The 16,520-nt window shown below is 44.7% G+C and overlaps 1 long non-coding RNA gene across 1 annotated transcript; it reads left to right on the top strand.

The window, feature by feature from the left end:
- The first annotated feature begins 582 nt into the window (after window positions 1-582).
- LOC306814506 lies at window positions 583-3,859 on the top strand. The gene is made up of 2 exons (XR_013777184.1): window positions 583-740; window positions 3,731-3,859. It is a non-coding gene; the product is annotated as an uncharacterized lncRNA (long non-coding RNA).
- Window positions 3,860-16,520: the final 12,661 nt, after the last annotated feature.

Genomic DNA, 16,520 nt, shown 5'->3' with positions numbered 1-16,520 from the left:
AACTTCTTCCAGTATCTCACCAGTTTCACAGTAACATATTTTTTGTAATACCTAGCTTACATTTCCTCTCTTTCAACTTGTACCTATTACTCCCTGTCCTATCCTTACAGCTCCTGACAAAAAGTGTCTCTCTGGCTTCTCTGTGGGCCCCTTCAGGTACTGAAAGGTTCCTATGAGATGTTCTATTCTCCAGGATGAAAACCCATGCCTTCTCAGCCTGTCTTTGTGGGGAAAGTGCTCCAGGCTTCTCATCAACTTAGTGGTCACCTCTGGACTCTCTCTAGCAGTTCTATGTCCTTCTCATCTTTGGGGCACCAGACCCTCTGCAAGAAGCAGAGGTCCCACAAGGTACCATGGGATTTCCCACAGGGTGATGCTGCTCCTCCCCTGCCATCAATCCTCATCTCCATTACCATCTTGTTCTCCTGACCTTCTCAAGGCCAAGATCCCACCACACCCCTCTGTGAGAGCATCTGACCCTGCTGTGGGGTGCCCAGGCCCAGACAGGCAGCAGCTGCTGTGGGTTCAAGTGCTCTCTCTGAGCCTTGAGCCACCTGCTCTGGTCTGCTTTCAATCCACAGATAAAGTGAATGCTGGGGAAACTGCAGGGTTCACAGGCCATCATCACCCTGGAGATAAGAGCAGCCAGTCTTTCTCCTCGAGGAGCACAAACACCCACATTCTGAAAGGAGAGATTAAAGGAGAAGGGTTGTATGCTGGGGCAGGAGACACTGGGTCAGGTAAAAGAGGTATTGAAATTGCAGAGCATGGTGAAGCCAGCACACTGCTCTGAACATTTCCCTGCCTTTGACTGTACCCAGAGACAGCACAGGGTGGCTGTGTCCCCCCACCCAGTTTGCAATGGCTTTGCTCTCACAAACTATGCCACTGATGAAATCCTTGTACTTCATCCCACACTGTCTCTTCTGCCTCATCTTTTCCCCAGACACTCCAGTCTGGAGTGCAGGATGTTCTGCAAAACACACCAGCCCAGCATCCACCTGACCAGCACCAAAAAGCACAAGCTTGTGGTGACATTCACAAAGAGCAAAACCAGAGCAGGGCCTGCTGACAGTCACACAGAGCAAGGCTGAGCCAGCAGCACCTCACACAGATCTGCACAGCCACCAGGTGCTTAAGTGTGTACTGCATTCCTGCCTTCCATTTATAGAAGTTAGGCCTGTAAACCTTTCAAGCAATGATGCTAAACCTTTAGGCAGACCATCACAGAATCATGGAACATTTTAGCTTGAAGGGATCTTAAAAACACCTTATTCCAAACCCCTGCCATAGGCAGGGATGCCTTTCACTAGACCAAGTTGCTCAGATCCCCATCCACTTGGCCTTGAGAAATTCCAGGGATGGGGCAGCCACACCTTCTCCGGGCAGCCTGAGCATGACCCTTTGAAAATTTATTCTTAATATCTAATCTAAACCTGCCCTCCTCCAGTTTAAGGCCATTCCCTTAGTCCTATCACTTCAGGCCCTCGTAAAAAGTCCATCTTTTCTGCTGTCTGTTATCCAGATGTTTTGTGGGGTGAGGAACCATCTGGTGGCACAATCATTGCCCATATGTGCAATCAGTGAATTTCCCAGCTATCTCCCCCAGAACACGGCTGTGCTCTCCCATATCACACCTGCCAGGGGGTGCCTGAGGACCCTACAGCATCTGGCATGACTCACAGCACTGTGAGCAATGCCTGCCCGTGGGATCTGTCTGTGCACAGGGGAGGGAGAGGCCAGAATGCAGATGGCTGGGTCAGCTTTCCAGCACAGCCCACCCCTGCCCAGAGGGCTGCTGCTGGCGCCGACGTGAAGGCATCCAGAGGAAACCCTGATAAGCTCCCAGTATCTCAGCTGTGGGGAGGTGCCACAGATTCCTTGCAGGCCACACAAACCCCCTCAGACACTGTCCAGCCTCTCCTGGGGCTCCAAGGATCCCCACAGGCATTTCAGTGAGAGTAGAAGTTTCCTCCAGCATCACCTATTCCACACCAGCCTCATGATCCCCCAGGCCCTTTTGCCTCGTGCTGTTTTGAGACACAGGAAAGGGGATAGGGTGTGGATCTGGATGGCTCCCTGGCCATTCCCATTCTTTTGGTTTCTGCATGTAAAGACATGGACCCAGAAGAACGCAAAGAAGCTGAAAATCCTATTGATGGGCCCTGAAAACAAGCCAGATTTCCTAGCTCATGTAGTTTCCCAGCACAAGTCCTGGATGACACAAGTGGCAGCCTCATGAACTGTCCCATATTAAGCACAGTCCTGACATGCAGTTTATTTCCCTAAGCACAGGACACATATCAATCATCACTGACAGTGCAGATATCCCTTACCCATGGCAATTACTCAATTTTGCCACTGTCTTTATTGTCATATGTTTGTTTTTACACAGGCACTCAAACATACACATGTCTATCCACCATTTCCTAGTGACTGTTACACACCACCTTCTGAATTTTGACTTCATAAGAACCTCATTATCAAATCAAATTATCGATATATAATCTTATGAGAACAGCATAGGATCTGTCCCTCACTCCTACATGAGCATATTACAGCTCTCAGGAGCTACCTCAGGGTGTATTTGCACAGGACCTGATGTGATGGGCCTCTGACCACAGCACAGCCCCCAGGCTGCACCACGAGGTACCAACCATAACAGCTCTGTGAAGATATGGGTGGTGATTTGGCACCTCAAGTGCTCGTGCATGTTCCAAACAGCAGCATTAGGCACAGCAGGTGCCTGTCTGGAACTCACACCTGCAGGAGCAGCCAGTGAAGAATCTGATGGGAAATGTGTGACTGCTGCAATGACTTTTGTCAGAACAAGCTCAAACTGTTGTTCATGCACTAGGCTATGTAATGAATGTTTAAAAGCCCTTGACATAGGATGCAGGTCCTTAAAAGACATCTAAAGATAGACAAATTCATGAAGGTAAATATCCACCCATGGCTGTTAAACATGTATCACAGTGGTCCTTGAAGTGTGAATCACTGAGGATTGTAAAATGGTTCTGGGGAAGTACATTTGTTCTGTTCATGTGCTCTTCTCATATCACACTCTCATGGATCTCCTCCATGGGCCCAACCCATCTCAGTGACCACTGCCTGGCTACCTGTGCTGTCCAGAGGAATGGGATGTCCACCACTTCAGTTCTTAAGTCGCAGGAGCAGAAGACTAGCAGAGTTTACTAGCAGCTATTCTTGAATTTCTCAGATCTGAGATGACATGAACATGGTAAAAATACATTCCTGGCTCTACTCTCCTCCCTGCCCATTTCCCCATCTCCAGGGAGTGGCCAAAACACCTTTTTCAGACACAACCCGTGGTGGGCAGAGGAGATTTTGCACCTGCACAAGGCATGTTATGTGATCTTTGCTAAAACACCTGCCCCAGCTGAGTGCTGGAAGTGCCATCAACTGCTGGGTCATCCATCTCATTGCTCTTTTCTCCACTGTGCAGTGCAAATAGTGACTTCTTCCAGTCCTAGGACAGCCAAGGACATCCACTTCATCACTGGTGAGGTCAGTGGTCAGAGGGGCAAGTGGGAGCGTCTTTCATATCCCCAACAGGTCAAGCCAGAAGAGCAACTCCTCAGCTCACTAGAGCACTTATTGTAATGCCTGCAGCAATGCAGCTATTCAATGAGATCTTAGATACAGTAAAAGCTTTAGATGAGGGATATCTATTGCACTGTGGTAGAGCTTCCTTTCTCTTTCCCTTCAGGAGCTGGAGGAGGCCACATCACATGCATCATTTAAAAGCAGACTTGAGCAAAATGCACTTGAAAACTCACCATGGGGAACGATCATGCTCAGGGCACTAAATAACTGACTTTGTCTTGTTCATCTCGTATTTTATGGCCTTTGCTGTTTGTACACAGGAGAAGGCAAGCTAGCAGAACAGAGCCTGTTCACCACTCACCTGCCTCCTCCCATGTGCAAGCACCATCTCCCCTCCTGATCTTCCTCTCCTGCTCAGCTCCATGAGATGGTAGCTTTGAATGCCACACCACCACACTGCAGTCACACAATACTGTCAGCAAGGGCCTGGGGGAGAAAAGTGCTGCCAGACCTCTGGGAGCATTGCAGGACCTCTGGCCACTCTCCCTCTGTGCCTGGGTGAGAGCTTGCACCCTCCTCCCTCCTGGTCAGTCCAGCCCCTCATCCACATGAGACCTGCAGTGTAACAGGGAAAAGGAGTGTCAGAGCAGGGTCTCACGCCCTTTCAAGTGCTATGGGGGTTTGCCATGGGCCATTCTGGAAATTTAGGACATGAACAAGACCTTCTGGACTCACCAGATCCCTTTTAAAGACCACACTGGCAATTACCTTAGAAGCAGCAAAGAGGAAATTTTACAACCAGCAATTGTGTGTAAGTTTGTTGAAGACACAGGGTGGTGTGAGGGAACAGAGATGCTGCTTCACCATGATCTCCTTGGGCTGCAGCTGGACACGCAATGCATGTGTTTGTTCAGAAGCTTTGGATAAATTCTCGCTAGCTGTTATTTCTGTCACACTATTGCTCCATATTTTTTGGACTCTGACTTATTTTGAAGCACTGCCAAAATAATCCATCTCAGTGCCTCATACCCATAGGCAATAGCCTGATGGAAGACATCATGCCCTGATCAACATCTGCATAGAGCAAGATATGATCCAGGAGTGACAAAAACATGTTATGTTCTAGGTTGTCAGCACTGAGGAAAAAAGCATGTTCATAATTTGCATTTGTTGATTCACACTTGCTGACAGGATAGCAAGATTGATCAACACAGAGGAACTGAGATTAATGAATCCTGATCATCCTTAAGCTCTCAACAGACTGACCCTAATCCACAACCCAAGGTCTACATTATTCTGAGTTCTGTATCAGCTAACTCAACACATTGAAATAAGGAAGATAGGTCCTGAAGAAAGAAGTCCTGATACTTTCAATTTCTCAATGCCTGCTGACAACACATAACTGTTAAGAAAACTGCAAATCCCATGGAAAAGTCCTACAGTATCAGTTGGTGATTGTCTTGGATGACCACAACTATGAAAGCAAAATGGTGCTCCCATGGGCAGTGTCTTACCCAGCCTGTCTGCAAGGAGTTTATCCCTCACAGATGCTGTCACCAGTTGCTGCAGCACTCAGGGGTTTAACCAGAGTTTTCCTCTCAAGCACTGACCTGTCCTGCTGGATCAGTCCTGCTCAGCTTTCAGCACATGATAGGATCATAAACCAAGGCAAACGTAAGCAAGGGACAGAAACAGAGGATAGAGATCTACAGTACGCAATTGCACACATAACAATGTTATGTTATGCACAGAGGTGCATGAAATATGTTTAAGAAAAAAAAATCTGCATAGATAGGAGGGTTGCTCATACTCTGGATATTATCAGATCTGGGAAAATGCCATGTGAATGAGTCACTGGAGCATCACTCAATTGCTGTTTACAGAAAATGCCACAAAACTGGCTGTTGTAGTCCCTCTCCTGCATTTGTATTTCCTTTTCATGGTTTCTATAAATGATTGACTAAAGTGTTTTATGGGCCACTCTCTTGCATTATAGTTATCTGCCCTACTACCTTGCTCCAGTCCAGTCCCTCATCCCTTTCAGTGAAATGTATTTTAATGAAGTATCTTTTTCAGATGATGATTGGAGAGCAAACAAAGGCCCTTTGCAAAAATGTTTTGTATATTCCTGCAACAGCTGCTCTCCAGCCAACCTGCCAGCATGGTTGTGTTGTAGCCTTATGCCAAGGAGGGACACCAAATGTGACTGATACAGCAAGTTTATGTATGCCCCATTCCTTCAGGAACTGCTGTTTATGGCAATTGCCTGGCATTTTGCAGCTGAAAAATTTAGAAGCTGGTGATGTACAATCAAGATTTTGGCGTAGAAGAGTCTTCAGCCTCAGCTAGAAATCAACAGCCAGACTGCAGAGATCTCACAGCAGTGATGGCACCCTCAACACAGAGGTTTTGTCTGTATCTCTACTGCAGGATGGGTCCCTGCCCTGAGCCCTGTGCTGGGCTGGTCTCAGACAGGCAGGGACCTTCACAGCAGGACAACTTCTTGTCTAGCTCCCATTCCAACCATCCCAAATAGGCAGAGTAAAAACAGAAGAATGGGAAAAAATGGGGGAAACAAGAGAGACTGTCTGGGGGGAAACTGTGAAGCAGGAGTGCCCTGTGTCCAGACTCACTGTGGTATGGTTTGGGCAGCACAACACACCAGTGCTTGGATAAGCCTGAGCTATGGTAGGCTGTCTCTGAATCCTGGGCTGCTATGAGCTGCCACCACATTCCCAGAGAGCAGCAAATCACCTCCACTCCCTGTTTGCAAAGGTAGCAGGAGAGCAAACTGTCTAAAACAGCCTACAGCTTCAGGATTGAGGCTGCCTTGGTGTTTCTTCTTTGAGCAGTACTGAACTCTATCCTCCTCTGTAGGATAGAGTGGGGGCAGCCACACTCTGTGGAGTAAAACTTTCCCACAGCTAAAAGCCATCACAAGCCTCCCTGCTCCTGGTGTTCTTCCATGAGCTTAAAAGGAGAGCTCTACATGTGTGTCTGCACGTGTGCCTCTGTGGAAATGCAAGGAGAGGCCGATTTGCTGCAATGAGCTTTTCAAACAAAACAATATAATTACACATATTTTTCTCCCATGAGCAGGATGGGAGCTCAACATGTAGCATCTGTTGCTTAATGCATTCCTAGATAGCACACAGATATTGTGCTGATAAGCACCACTTAAGAACCAAGATAGCAAAGAACAGAAAGTAATGATTGTAGTTACATAGAGAACAGGTCAGATGTTAGTGTGGCTTTAAAGCAACCTGGTTTCCACCCTTCCATTTATCATAATGAAAGTAATGCATATAACAGTGAAGAATTTTAATAGCATTTTAGAGGCTGTAACAGCTTCAGAATGATGACTTTCATTACATGGCTGTACAGCTGTCCCTGGGAACTGCAGAGGGCCACATCACACACCATTTCTATCCTGAATCAAAAATATATCCTTTGGAAATCAAATGCCTGTGGATGATCTTGTGCTGCTTGAGGGTCTAGATGAGATCAAAATTCACACATTTCAGATCTTTTGCCTTCACCAGAGCACAGCTTACCATGTGAAAAGCATGACCAAAATTAAGAAGCACCCACCCCGTGCTTCCCACTGGCCTCTTCCAGTACATCATGACAGTGCTTCCCATGCTGGACTAGTCCCTTATCCCCAGCTCCAAGAGGTGGCAGCAGCATCCCTGCCTTTGGGAAGCTACTCCTGAGAGGGACTGGCATCTCTCCCTTGGAACAGGAGAAGGATGGACACCCAGGGGAAAAGCACACCCACCCAGTCAGACAACCTCAGCATTGCTGAGCCGACCACCAGCTGCACCAGCTGCACCAGGCTTAGCACTGTAGACAACCATAATATAAGGCACAGGACTCGTTACTTTTAAAAAATAATTGAAAAAATTTAAAAAATTTTTGCATCTTGCTAGTTTTTTCCTGTTCATGAAGAGGGGGAGAACTACTTGTGGGATTGAAAGAGCCCTGAGACTCTTCTCATTATTCCCAAGGAAAGCTTGGGAGCATTGCCCATTACAAAAAACTCTGCAGAAATATTAGCTGCTCTGACTGTCTCCAGCCATCTAGAGATTAAAGGCTGAACACAAACTCACAGTTGTCAGTAAAAGAAGGGAAAGAGAAACAAACATGGTCCTTGTCTCAGTACAGTACAACCTCAGCAGAACAAACATATGGTGGAAAAAAAGGCGAGGAGAGCCAGCAATACACAAAAACTCCTTGCATCATGGAACAAAAAAAATATCCCACCAGTTCTCATCCCACCTGCAACGGTGAGACTTTCACCTGAACATATCAACAATGATGTGCCACTAAGCAGGTCCTGTCACCTGTTCTTAGGCGGCTTCTTGTGTTTGGGGATCTCCTCCTGCTTCCATAGGATGCAAAAATATTTGGAGGTCTGCATCTGTCAAAGCACAGTAAATATAGCCCAGTAAATATACATTTTACATAAATTTACAGCCCTGTAAATATAATTTTTTTAGTTGCTGTGAAAGACACAAGCTTTGGCATCCAGGCTTATCCTGACCTGTGCTGGTGTTAGTTTATGTTAACAATTGCCAGTGGTCAAATAACTTCTGTATAACCTGTTCTGGCTTTATCTCTGTGTTACCATATAGGGTAAAATGTCAAGCATAGGTAGTCACTGCATAACAAGAAATAGTCCTTTAGGTTAATTGAGGCTGGGGAAAGCTGTTGTGCAACTTTTAAATTTCACCTGGAAACTACTAAGAAGGAGAAAGAGTGTAATGAGGAAAAAAAACATAAAAACAGCCCCAAGCAGACTGCAGGTCTGAGGAGCAAAGAGCATCACCATTAATTTTATGCTTGTCCTGGTGACAACTGAGGACACTGATGCCTCACAGAGACAAGCCACCACCACCTCTCTGCCTGAGGAAGCTGGGGCCACCAACCACAAGACTCAGGGACATCAGAAGGTGAGAATAGCACTGGAGAGGAGGATTATATACTGAGACTTTCCTTTGTAGCATCTTTAAGAGCATTACAACTAATTAGGATTTTTCTGTATTAATCTGGATTATAAATTTTAGTATCATTGCAACTGGACTAATAATACATTTATATTGTCTTGATTAAGTTAAAAGATTTTAATAAAACTTTTGGCTTCATATGAATATAACTTATTCTTCTTGGCACATATGAATATTTAAGCATAGCATGACAGAAGCTGTCAGAAGTCCAAGCTCAGTGCCAGGCACTAGCAGAGCTAACAAAACCTCTCCAGACAGTGGTTCAAGACATGAGTAAGCCCTGCACAAACCTTTTCCCTCAAAACCTATTCTGACTGTTTAACTGTTTGAGAATGCACAGGACAATTAGAGTTGCTGTTTGAGGTGCTCCTGCTGGGAATTTTCAAACAAATTTTTAAAACAAGTATCACCTATTCCCAGCCTGTGCCAGCATGGTAGTCAAACCTCAGCTCTTCTTGATTGTCAGCTCAGCCCTTCATTTATCCAGCCTGATCTTTCCCACAAACTCTTGCATCTCTCAAAAAACTGTGAGCTGAATGAGGGTGGGATCACTTAAAAATGATAGATTACTTACACCCAGGCTTACTGTCTTTGACACCCCCCTACAACTGGTTTGGGTTTAGAGTCACCTGTGAGAATGTAATTCTCACCAAAGGACTCCATCTGGGGCTAGAAATACATTTCCAACAAGAGCCACAGCTTGGAAAGGAGGAGAGAAATATGCTGCTCACTCCCATCCTTGGTAGGTTATCCTCATATATTTCCTGGCCAATCCTTGCTCCAACTTTTCAACCTCCCTGTCTGTGCAAGGAACAGACTGAGCATCACTAAAAGCAGCTGAAAGGCCTCAAAACTGTTACTGAAATCCTCATCTCCCAAAACTCACTGCACCGTACAGTCAAAGACCACATTGACAAGTGCAAGAATCCCATCTGAAAAGTAGTAATAGAGACAAGAAAAGCCTGAAGTGATACTTGTTGGAAGCTGTAGAGGCTTGAATGGATAGAGATTCTATGGTTGAGCTGACCCAGCAAAGTTACTTAGGTTAAATTTTCCTATCAAACTTCAGCTGAAAGAAAAGTGTTCATTCTGAGAGCATTTCACTTAGAGATAGGAAAGTGTAATGTTGGAATACAAAGCTTTTCAATTGCTCAGGCTTAAAAATATGCCTGCCTTCTCCTCCACTTTTCATGAGCTGGCTTCTCACTATTTGGAGAGTACAGTGTTCTTCACTGAGATGAGCTCACAACAGCCAGCCAAGTGTTTACTCATAAGACATTATTCTAGAATGAAAACACCTGAGTTGCAGTTTATTGTTTCAGATTTTTGGGGTGGTTTCTTCCCATGACTTACAGTCATCTCTACCATATGTAATAGTTTCCAAAGTCTATCCTGATTTCCCAAGGACAAACAGAAAACAATTCCAGCCTCTCCTTTTAAAATGGGCAGAAGGCAATGAGAATATGAGAAAGGAATTGCAGGAGTGGTGTCTTTGTTAGAGATTAGCCACAGCCAGGCTGCAAAGAAATTAAGGCATTCTGCTGGTTTCAGACTAATTTTCTGTGTAGCAACCATATTAGTGAAGAAGGATGTGAACTCAGAGGTTTCTATCTATTTCCACACAACAAATTTAAAACTTAAACTTTAAAAACTTCAAAAACTTGTAATAAAACTGTGAGATTTGGCCAAAAACTACCCTGTCTCCAACAGATGAATCAGTCTTTAACAGTTTCCAAGGTCTTTCCCAGTTACAATAGTACATTTCAACATGAGAAAATAATTTTCAAGTTTTCTGGAAATGTCTCCTCATCCTTGCCACATATCCTAGCAAGAAGTCTCAGATGAAGAGACCCTTTTGGTCTGCAGCTGCAACCAAATCTGTGTTATTTGATTAAACTGGGGGCTATGCAATGCTGCCAGCAACACAAGGCAATTATTTGTAGGAGCAGATGAATCACATGCTTCACTGGCAACTACAGAGAGAACTCTGTGTCCCCTTCCCACTGGATATACTGTCCTCTCTCCTTTACATCCTGCTGATGACTCCCACCAGTCTGATCCACAGTGACCAAGAGACCTGAGGACTGCAAGGAGGAGGACTGCACTAAGAGGAAATAAGTGGGACCTCCCAGGGGTGTGCAGCAGCATCTGAGCAAACAAGAAAAATTATTTTGCAGCCTCACAGTATCCAGAGCTGGAGCAGACTTCTCAAACTCATCAACTGACATTCAGGCACAAAAGAATCAGCCAGATATTCAAAGTAGCTCTGCATCCAATGCCAAGAAAGGTCATGGAGTTGGCCTTTTAAAATGTATCCACTGTCCTCTTGCTAATGCTCATCTCTCAGTTTGATGTTTGATGTGTTTAAGCAGTAGTTCCAATGGGAGTCAGAGACAGCAACCGAAGGAATTGTGGAATCACCTCCAGTAGTGGAAGGACCATTTAAAACCTTCCTGTGGAAGTCAGTTTCCTCCCCTGCCCCCACTCTTCTTGTAATTCCATTACAGGTCGTGCCAAGCAGCAGCTTCCCCCTTTCCATGGCTTTTCTCTGTGGCCTATGACCACTCCTGGCAGGGCACTGCCTGCACCAAATGCAGTGTCCAAGAATCCAGTGCTGATGTAGCTGCTAAAGACATGAGAATTATACCTGGAAATGATGAAGTTGAGAAAATTACTCCTGTGGGGATAAAACACTGTTAAAAATAAGTTGTTCTGTGACCAATGGAGTTAATAACATGACCTTTCCTACAGTTTCCTTTCCAAGCTTTACTGCAGCTCCTTCCAGAATCTGCTACTAGTTTGGCTGGAGATTTGGGTCCTGCACTTAGAGCAGTATCTGAATTGCTTCATTAACCAGGACATAAGTGCTCCTTGGTCATCAGCACATACATTGTGCAGAACTCTGCCTCTGGCTTGTGTGGAAGGAGCAAGGAGCAGCTATAACACAGATCTTTCTGCTCTATCCAGCTGCCAGTTTTCACAAATCTGTGAGCAAATTAAAATCTTGGATATCTCTTACTAGATGAAAAGTATGGTTGAAGTCATACTTTTGGAGACACAGTGGGGAAAGAGGAAACAAATAGATGGGAAAAGTAAATGCAACACTTTGTTTCCCTAGGTAGTTAGGTTTAAAAATACTGACAAATGACACTACTATGAACTTTACACACCAATTTAGTACAGGATAACCTGCACTATCAATTAGGGATACAGTGGAAATGTGAGGTCATGCTTGCTGCAACCTCTTAAAGATCTTTTGATCTCATTAAAGTTACTTTCAAGCTAATGTTAAGCAAGCCTGAGTGATTGTCAGAGATGCCAGAGAGGGAAAGGGAGAAAAGAAATGCAGTAATAAAACCTAGGCTGAAGCACAGCCTCTAACTGGCTGCTAGATTGTGCCTGCTCTAAGCAGGAAGGGGACACTGCCAGGAGAAATGAAAATCCTCTCACTCATGAGTGAATCAGTGGGATCTGGGCTGGGGAATTTATCTGCATGAGGGGCCAAGAGACTGCATCCCCACCAGAGGTGTTGTGTGACCCTATCAAAAGGCCATCCTGTCCCCCAGGAAGTCTGGTTTTCCTGGCTGATAATTTCCTGGAGAAGCTCTAGAGAAAAACAATTGCAATTTGCAGCATTGCAAAAGAGTGTAACATCTGGCAATTGCTGAGATTCCTCCATCTCTGTTTTTTCTGGGATACTATGGCTTTTCCTGAAACTGTTGGAGCTTTAGCTTTGACTGGGAAATGCTGAAAGAGGAGATAGCCAAAATTATGTTAGAAAGCTCCACCCTCTGCATCTGCTGCAGTTACCAGATTTTACCATGTCTTTTGCTGTGCTGATCCAGGACACAATCAGGAAAAGCAGAATAAAAATAGGGAAGGGACCTTTAGCACTCTTAGCACATGTCATCAAGACCTGCAAACTGCAAAATCCACATCAGAAAATATTCTCCCTGACAGGCAGATTTTGTTTCAAATTTTGATATTTTTTTTAAGATCTTATCATGTTTTTGCCCCTGCTAGTGATTTTTTTCCAGTTATTTTGCTCATTTTCATTTCTCTCACTGTAACCTGCCTTCATAACAGCTCAGAGATGAATAGCCCAGTTTAAAACATCAAAGCTCAATTTCTATTTTTTAATTTTCTCATGTCTTGATGAAGAAGCCATTATTGAAACCCAAAGCCAATAATGCAGGGGGGAAAAAGTGGCTTTGGTGACAGCTTATGTCTTCCTAAAGAATCCTTCTTGAGAAAGGTGTACTCTGTTACATGTTGGGAAACTGAGACACGAATCTTCCCACAGAGTTGCCAACAATAAAAAAAGGAAAACATCTTTTCAGGAAGAAAAAGAAAATCTGTTTTTCTCTTTGTTATCTCCCTCAGAGGTTTCCTACCCATTATTTCCCCATGATGAGCTACCAGCCATCTCTCATGTTAATCATAAAACCTAAACCAGCATAAAGGCCTGGATTTAAAACCAACCTTCTTTTCTCTGACATTCTCTGTGGGCTGTAGAAACATCAGAGAGTTGATAAGCTGACCTGGTGTGGGTTTAGAAGTTTTATGACAGTTCAGCTCTGCCAGGGAGGGTTTGCTCCTGAGCTGGGACTTGGGCAGTAGAATATCTAGATGCAGGGGAAGGAAGAGCCTGTGCCATAAATAGCTGCAGGGCTCCAGCATGTCCCACAGACTACCAGGCAGACACCATCTTCCTCTAAATATCCAAAAAGGGTGGGTGAGCAGTTCCTCATGTGCAGCAGATGGGCTGCAGAGAGAGGAACTGCCACAGCCAGCACAGATGGAGGTATGGAAGAGCATGGATTTGTACCACAAATGTACGTCACCGAGCCCAGTAACTTCTGATCCCCCACCAGTCCTCCCCCTTCTCCTGCTCAGGACTTGAAGATCTCCCTCTGTTCAGTCTGAGTCACCATTCTTGCTATTTAACTAGCCATGAAACACCAAAATTTCATCATGAAAAAGGATTGAGAAAGACATATGCCAGATGCACAGCTTGGATTTGGTCCAGACTGTCTGGATTTTCTGCAGGGGCTGAACACCAGCCATGAAGATGCCAACAGGGAGTTTCCACAGCTGCCTCTGATAGCTTACCCCTCAACCTTTCCAGGGGAACAGACCCCACATGCAGGAGTTTCTACACTGCACTGGAAGGAAGAGAAGCTGGAAATTGGGAATGATTGTGGTTAATTACTTGATAACATTTGCATGGTGTTTGTCAGTGACCAGGTCTATTTGCCATGTACAGTAGTACACACAGCACTCCATGGTTTAAGTGGGTGTGGTGGTGTTCAGTTCAGAAGTAGGGCTTGATGGTATTGAAAGGCTTTTCCAGCCTTTATGAATCTGTGATTTATAATTCTATGGGTTTTTATTTCCCACAGGTCCTTAGTGTCCTAAGCACCATGTGCATTCAATCTGGGGCCATTCATGGATCATGGTATTTGTTAGCAATTTTGGCAGCTTATAGCAACTCTGTCGCATAATTGGCACCATGATCATCACTTCCTGTAAGCTGAAGGATCTCATAACACTGTAATTAATTTCTTACAGTGCCCCTTTTGCCATCATGCAAACAGTGACAGTTTAATCTCCCATTTTAGGAGAAAAATGGTTTCCCACACTCATGTCTGAGAATTCCCTGGATGAACCAAAGAGGTTTGAGAGCACAAGAAAGGTAAATAAAGCCACAGCTACAGCCCTAGACCTAGGAGACTGAATCACACTTCTCATAAAATTCCATCCTGCAAAGCTGTCTATCAGACCACACGTATGAGTATGTGAGTACTCAGTCATGGCCTCTGCAACTTAATAAAGAAAAAGGAGAAGGATATTGAACTAATTAAAACATCTTAAACCCATCCTTTTACAGACACATTGTCTCAGAATTTAACCATTTATGAAAAGCCTGACTTCTTGAGCATACCCTGAGCCTCTCACTAATTCTACAGCCCAGCACCCTGCATCACTGTCTGCTACAGCTCCCACCCCTCCAGAGCTCCTGCACTGGGCCCAGCTCTCCAGTCAGACTTTTTGCACAGACTGTGGCAAGCTACTTCCCAAATTGGATCAGCCTCTTTGAGTCCAACCAGCCTTATGAGATGGGTCCTCATCTGGGTGCCACAAAAGATTTTGTAGTTCCTAGAGTTGTAACCTCACAGCTCCCTTTAGCCTGTACAGAGCCCAAAATCAAAACCAGCTCCTCCTTTGGAAACCATCTGCCAATAGTTCTCAAGTTTTTCTCTAGCAGGCCCTACCATTTCCAGCAGAATCCTGCTTGGAAAGGGTGTGCTATGGTCTGATATTCCCTACCAGATTCTTCTGAGGATAAAATCTGAATCCATCACTGCACAATACAAGTTTCTGGGCAAGATGCTCAAGAGTTTATTCCCTGGACATGAAACCTGACATGAGGTGTGACCACGGGATGCAGTGAACTGTGAAAAGAAACTTTTCTTTCCTGCTGCCTGTGACATCTGAAAACCAAACCACTGTGTCTGCAGTGGCAGCATCCAAATGATGATGTCCAGCTGCCTGCACATCAGCTCTTACCCTAGTAACTGATAAGCCTTACAAGTATGATGGAGGATTAATTAGGTAATTCCAAGTTAGGTGCAGGGGTAAATTTTCTTTTCATTCGCTCATACACATGAGAGAACTCAGTAATCCTAGAGGTCTTTTTCAACCTAAATTTTCTGATCCTGAGTCAGTCTGTCACAGTTCAGATATAGGGAGGAAGAGGTACTTCTTCCATGTGTCAGCAATAGAAGTGGGTGCTAAATGCTGTTCTTCACCATTTCAATACAGAGAAGGGAAAATATTGTGAAAATTTGGGAAGAGCAGGTTTTCATCCAGTGGAGGTATCCAAGGAGTTGGGAGGTGGGACCATGCAGGCTTTGACCAAAGGTTATTCCACTTCTGACCCGAGAAACATTTGATCTCTGTGCTACACTGCTTTAAGGTAAAATAAGGAAAATACATCACCCTGGGGCTGGGATCCTCTCCCACAAAGACTTTGTGTCTGGAGCAGAGATGTCTCTGCCAGTGATGGATCTCACAATGAAATGGGAATGTGTAGTTTTATTAGAAGCTGTTCTCTGAGACCAGCATTGACTCAGCCATCCTGGGAATTTAATACATGTTCAGATGCAGGCAATTACCCTTTGATGAAGCCCAGATTTGGTCAGATGGCTCAAGACCCACCAATCCTTTCCTGAAAGATGTGGAAAAAATTACCTGCCGTGGTATACAGCAGGACACAACTTTGCCTTTGGAGAAGTGTGAGTCCCAAAGTACCCACTGAACCTGCTAGCCCAGGGTGTTGGAAAAACTTTCTTATGGGAAACATGGCAATTATATAAAACAAAACAAAACAAAACAAAAAAAAAAAAAAAAAAACCAAAAAAAACAAAAAAAAACAAAAAAAAACCCCACAGAAATAATTTTACATTCCTCTGCAAATACAACCCCAGACCAAGATCTGGTCAGATAAACTGGGTCCTGGTATCCTAAGTTCCAGATGTGAAACAGCTGCAGGAAGGAATGTTTCCCAAAATGTGAGATAAAAGAAGAAAAACCATTCCCAGCCAGATATGCTGGGAAGAAGAAGACAAGGGTTTTTATTATCTGATGAGAGCTGCCTTGCATGGTGCATGGCTGCCCAGAGATGCAGTTCCTTCTCCCTCACTTCTCCTGCTCTGTTCCTTTCCAGCCCACACACTGAGCTCAGGCCTGTGTCCCCCAAATCCCCACCTTCCCTCTACCCTACAAAATCACCAACCTCTTGAGCAAAATCCCTGCATGTCCATCTCCCTGTTTCAGATCTCATATGGGTTTTCCCTCTGCATCAGGCTTTCTGGCTGGCTCAGCATTTTGGGAAAGAACCGAAACTTCAGAAGAGAGAGGGAATGGCAAGACATGGTCAATTGT

Source organism: Erithacus rubecula (genome assembly GCF_903797595.1).
Source record: "Erithacus rubecula genome assembly, chromosome: Z".
Lineage (NCBI taxonomy): Eukaryota > Metazoa > Chordata > Aves > Passeriformes > Muscicapidae > Erithacus > Erithacus rubecula.
This window is presented reverse-complemented; position numbering and strand designations above follow the sequence as displayed.